Source organism: Montipora foliosa, chromosome 4 (genome assembly GCF_036669935.1).
Source record: "Montipora foliosa isolate CH-2021 chromosome 4, ASM3666993v2, whole genome shotgun sequence".
Taxonomy (NCBI): domain Eukaryota; kingdom Metazoa; phylum Cnidaria; class Anthozoa; order Scleractinia; family Acroporidae; genus Montipora; species Montipora foliosa.
In genome coordinates, this window is record NC_090872.1 from 7,232,670 (window position 1) to 7,237,669 (window position 5,000).

Consider the following 5,000-nt stretch of genomic DNA (forward strand, 5'->3'; position numbering starts at 1 on the left):
AAAGAGCTCATTTTTGTCCTTTTGGGTTTTATCAGCTGCCTGTTTCAAGGCTTTCTTGCTTTCCGACTGGTTGTTCTGATCCCTCAGACCTTAATCAATAATACTTCCAGTATATAAAGATAAGGGTCCTTCGAAGATCTGACATGTGACCAGTTTTTAATTCGAGCAATCATTCACGTACAGCATTTCCACATGTCCACTCAATTATATATGAAAGTGAAAATCAACTCATGGGATCCTCCCCAATTTATGGTGGCCAACTTCAATACAACAAGAGGCTGTTGTATCGCATTACGTGTGGCAGAACAGCCTCGTGTAGAGAGATACCAATATGATTTTAATGGTAACAAAACATGGAAAGTTCATACTATAAAAATTCAAGTGTTCAGTTTGTGATCCCCAGCAAGAGGCCGAGAATGCTCATCCGACAGTAGTCTTTATCCTCTAAAAATCGCTTTCGTTTCACAATAGTACGACCTCGGTCACCAGACTGGTGTATCCTTCTGCGTCCGTTTCTAGCCGTTTATCAACTCAACCTTGCCTACCATTCCATCCGCACTGGTACTGTTTCTTAGGACTTTCATCATTTTAGACAATAAATTTTAAATATCATTTAACTCGATTTATTTATTTTAGCTCCTAGACGTAACGTGTTAAAATAATTTGATTGATTGATTGAGGGAGAAAAAGATCACCTTGGCCGTCGCCTGGTTCACTGTGTTTCTCAGATGGGTTTCTTTGAAAGTGAGGCACTTTCTGAGGGGGTGGCTTACACTGTGGATGAAGTACCATTTACCAGGATCCCTAGCAGAGGATTCTCTTGTGGAGGGCGGCACTGACAAATTCATTCTGTTTACCCTATGTACTTCCCCATACCAGTGGTCCTTGTAGGTCTGACAAATGACTGGGCTACTTTTCAAAGGGATTTCGGTTGGGGGTGATTTTGGTCTTGTGCAATTTCCTGTATGAAGGTGGCAAACTCGGCAAATGGTGAATTAAACGGAAGATCAAGTTGTGAAACCTAAACAATGATGATATCATTTTCAGTTACTTGCATCGAGTTTTGACAGAGGCCGAGAAAATGATATTAGCAAGAGGATTGCGTTTTTGTTTTCCTCTGAAAAAAATCGACGTGAATGATGTAAAATGTTGGCTTGAACTACTTTTCCGTGACCTCGAAAGATCTGGACTGCCTTTAACAAATGACTAGACGCTCCACGAGCGTAAACTGGGTTGCCTGTGGTACGTGTTACAGAAAAATAGAAGGCACTGAGTTGGGTGGTATTGAACTGCAGCGTTCCAGTTAATTTTTTCAAGTGGGGGGTCATGTAGACCATTTGAGGGGTCACCCAGACGTCGTGCCAGCTGTGGCCGGCTGTTCTCACGTTGATTATTTTGTAACTTCCTGTCCCGTTTTGAGGTCTTTAACTTTTTTAAACTTCGGCAATAGATTCAGTTCAAATATAGCAAAACGCGCTTTGAGTAAACCTCACTCAATTGTTCTTTAAATAGTCTGCAAAAAAACCAAACTGAAAATTGCTCTAATGGACGTTTTTCTGCATGTCATGCATGTCTTGCCGTTGCACTAAGCAAACGTTTAATCCGCACACTAAGGAAGGACTGAACATGTTGTTTCGGCTTCATAATTCCTGTACTTTTCAGTCTAATCTGATGCCAGGTCAATTTTTTTTTGGCTTAACGTTTGCACCAAAAAGTACCGTAAAAGACGGGAGTTAACAGTGAAAGGCAAGCCAAAAGATACCCTGGGTGTCAGAGGAATTTTTTTCAAGGTCGGACAGAACGCTCCGCGATTCCAAATCAACGAACGAGTACGAAAAAAAAAACCTCGGGTCGCATGACTCCAGAACCTCATCTCCATGCGTAGAGACAGTTCAGATTTCTAGTCACCGTGTTGTCATCAAACCAGTTTTGGTCGCCAAGCTGAGACTGATTCCCGCGGGACGCAATGAAGTCAGGATCATTAACATTCCCGAAAATTGTGATTACTGTGATGGTTATTCATTTCAACAGCTTTAATAATTTCGGAGCAATTTAAGGTTGTATTGATTTTCGATGCGTAAGATCGATTGATTTGATGATTTTTTTTCCCCTCAGAGCGACAAGTTATTGTTGAACGTGTTCAAAACAGGATACTGTAATAGCAAAGAGCTAGAGATCACTACCTAAAGTGCAGAATGGACGACTTCGAGATGCGAGAAACCTTTGTCTGTCCTTACCATTTTTCGTCCATGAGCCCTTTTGTTCCCAGGCACAGTTACAACAAATATTGCGACTTCAACTTTTTTAGTTAATTCCCCCGACCGCTCTCAAAAGAGCTTGAGTATCTGAAAGTGTTCTCAAGCGTGCATTGATAAGTAAAATAATTTAACTACAATTAAAATGGGTCTTTTCACGTTGCCAAAGCCGTTAAAGTGCGTGAAGACACTGAAGCAGCACACTGACCATCGGAACAGTTGGCCTTTTCCTCTCCGGCCAAAGTCACGCAACGCTCCTTGTCACAACAGCTGTTAAGAACCGGTTTTTGGATTTGTCCATTCAGAAACTCTCTTGAACGTAATATCCAATCAGCGAACTGGGAAAAATTCTGTCCCAATTTAATGACATGGAAATGAGGTTCTGGGGTTGTGCGACCAGTCGAATTTGTTTTTGTTCGTCCTCGGCCGTTGATTTGGAACCGCGGAGCCTTCTCTCCGACCTTGGAAAAAAATTCCTCTGGCACCAGGAACCCATGACCCGGAGCTTACAGCTCCCATACTGGGCCTAGGTAACGGCATTTTTACAGAGCGATCTATTTTTAGACTATCTTTTTCCGAAAAAACAAAGGCAGTTCCAGTTCGGTGACCCTATGACGTCAGCTTAATTTCTTGTAATTGGTCATCGGGCTCCTGTGGGAGTCTCATTCGCGGGAAATTCAATCTAAAAATAAATCGGTCTGTGAAAACGCCGTGACACGAACACAGTAGAGTTGTGGGCTCCGGGTCATAGGTTCCTGCTGGCACCCAGTGAAGCCAAAAGACAGCTGAAGAAAAAAACGAGATGCTTCCGTGAAGCATACACTGGCTTGCCTGTGGTACGTGCTACAGAAAATCAGAAGGCACTGAATTGTGTGGTATTGAAATACAGCATTCCAGTCTCTGAAGAATAACAAATAAAAGAGAAGCGAGAAACATTGTCTTCTGGGCTGACATGTTGATAATTTTCAAGTTCCCTTACAACTTCCTTGCACCACAAGTGTGCCCTCTGAGCATCTGACAGTTTTGTAATACTAAACTTCACTGACGTCGAGCCCTGTTGAGCGGGGTTAGTGTTAGGATGGGAGACCAAAACAATGAACCCGTCACGAAAAACAGAAGCATCTGACTGAAAATACTATTAACGCTAACAAATGCGAACTCAGCAAGGTACAGATTTTGTTAGCTTGCTTTATGCAAAACAAATATTGATGAAAAAGCAAATAACTATTGATACAAAGTTTTCAGAAAGAGCAGAAGGAAGTTTCCGGGACGGTCGATCGAGAATGAAATATTTACGACATGAAAACAACATTAATTTTGAACCGTGAATATAGAATATAAAAGTTACGATCAGCGACAAACATTTTGGGAGATTTTTGCTATGTTCAAGTAAATTGCAAAATCGAAAAGTGACATGGCCGGAATTCAGCGGGCGCCGTGGTTACGTTACCGCGGCATGTTTACTCGTCAAACAGTGAAGCATCTGTGTCAAATGATGGCAAGATACCGGGTTTTTAAAAAGTTTCTTTTTCTGTCAAGTGTTATAAAGTTTGACAATGAAATGAGCGAAGTCAAAACAAAGATCACAATCGCCCAACTCTTGTTTATGCAAAGTCAAAATTTACTCTCCAAGACGCGTACGACGTTATTATCACCAGGTAATTCCATCATTTTGGAAATAGCAGCTACTTTATTATTCATCTGCGTCACAAGTTTTCACTGATTTTGGGGCTCATTTTGTTGAAACTCGAGCACGCTTTCAACAGGCCTGTGAACCCTTCCCGCTTACAGAGCAAAACTAAAAAACTTCTCGCATATCACATTTCAACCTTAAGCTCGAAAATTCAATACACAACATGATATTATAATTCACAAAGGCAGAAAATACCACAGAATCCTTTTCCAGCGAAAGTTTTATTGAAACAAACAACATATTTGCTCTTAGAGGCGAAAACCTCTTCCTGTTTCATTGCGTGCGTGAAGACAACAAACTCAATTGTGTCAAATTACCTTGTACTTCAGGTAAATACTGCTCACTTTGATTTCGTCTCGACGGGCGATAGATTGTTGTCGAAGTCCAGTACTCGTCGCTTTTGAGATTCATGCCTAGTTTATCCAACTGACTTTCCATTATTGAGCTCCATAAGGGTATATTTTGTTTAAGGATCCACTAAAACGCCATTCGCGTTGCATGACTTTCGACGCCATTGCAGGCTAAGTTAATGATTCTACTGTGTCCACCAGAGAAATCTACGCAGTTCCACTACCCTCTCGATCCTACGAAAATACGCGCAGAAGGCTCTATCCACAAAGACACCACTTACCAGGGAAGTGACAGGCAAGACTTTTACCGACACGGAAAAAAAAAAAAAAAAAAAAAAAAAAAAAAAAAAAAAAAGAAAACAAACAAACTAAACGCAGACCTCGACTGGGTTTGCCCATAGGCAACCCAGTAATAAAACAGTTTTTATCTAAAACTCTGAATTTCTAATTCTCAGCGAAAGATTTATTATTCTGCAGTTTCTGACGTCTATGAATCAAGGGGAAGGTCATGATTGGCATCACTATTCCGGGGGTGAGGGGTGAGGGGTGAAGGCTTAAGGGGTGGCGGTAGGGGGTGAAGGGTACAATAGCTGAAAAAACCCAAACCTTTGCAAAATTGCTTACCTTATGCTTAAACAATATGCTTTAGAGAATGTTTTGGCCTAAGATTAGCATTTTTGTAAAGGTTTGGGTTGTTTCAGT

At 41.2% G+C, this 5,000-nt stretch overlaps 1 protein-coding gene across 1 annotated transcript in view; it reads left to right on the forward strand.

Moving 5' to 3' along the window:
• LOC137999681 (acetylserotonin O-methyltransferase-like) overlaps positions 1 to 5,000 on the forward strand; it is a 14,306-nt gene that overhangs the window by 6,213 nt on the left and 3,093 nt on the right. The gene's annotated exons all lie outside the window — the stretch shown is intronic.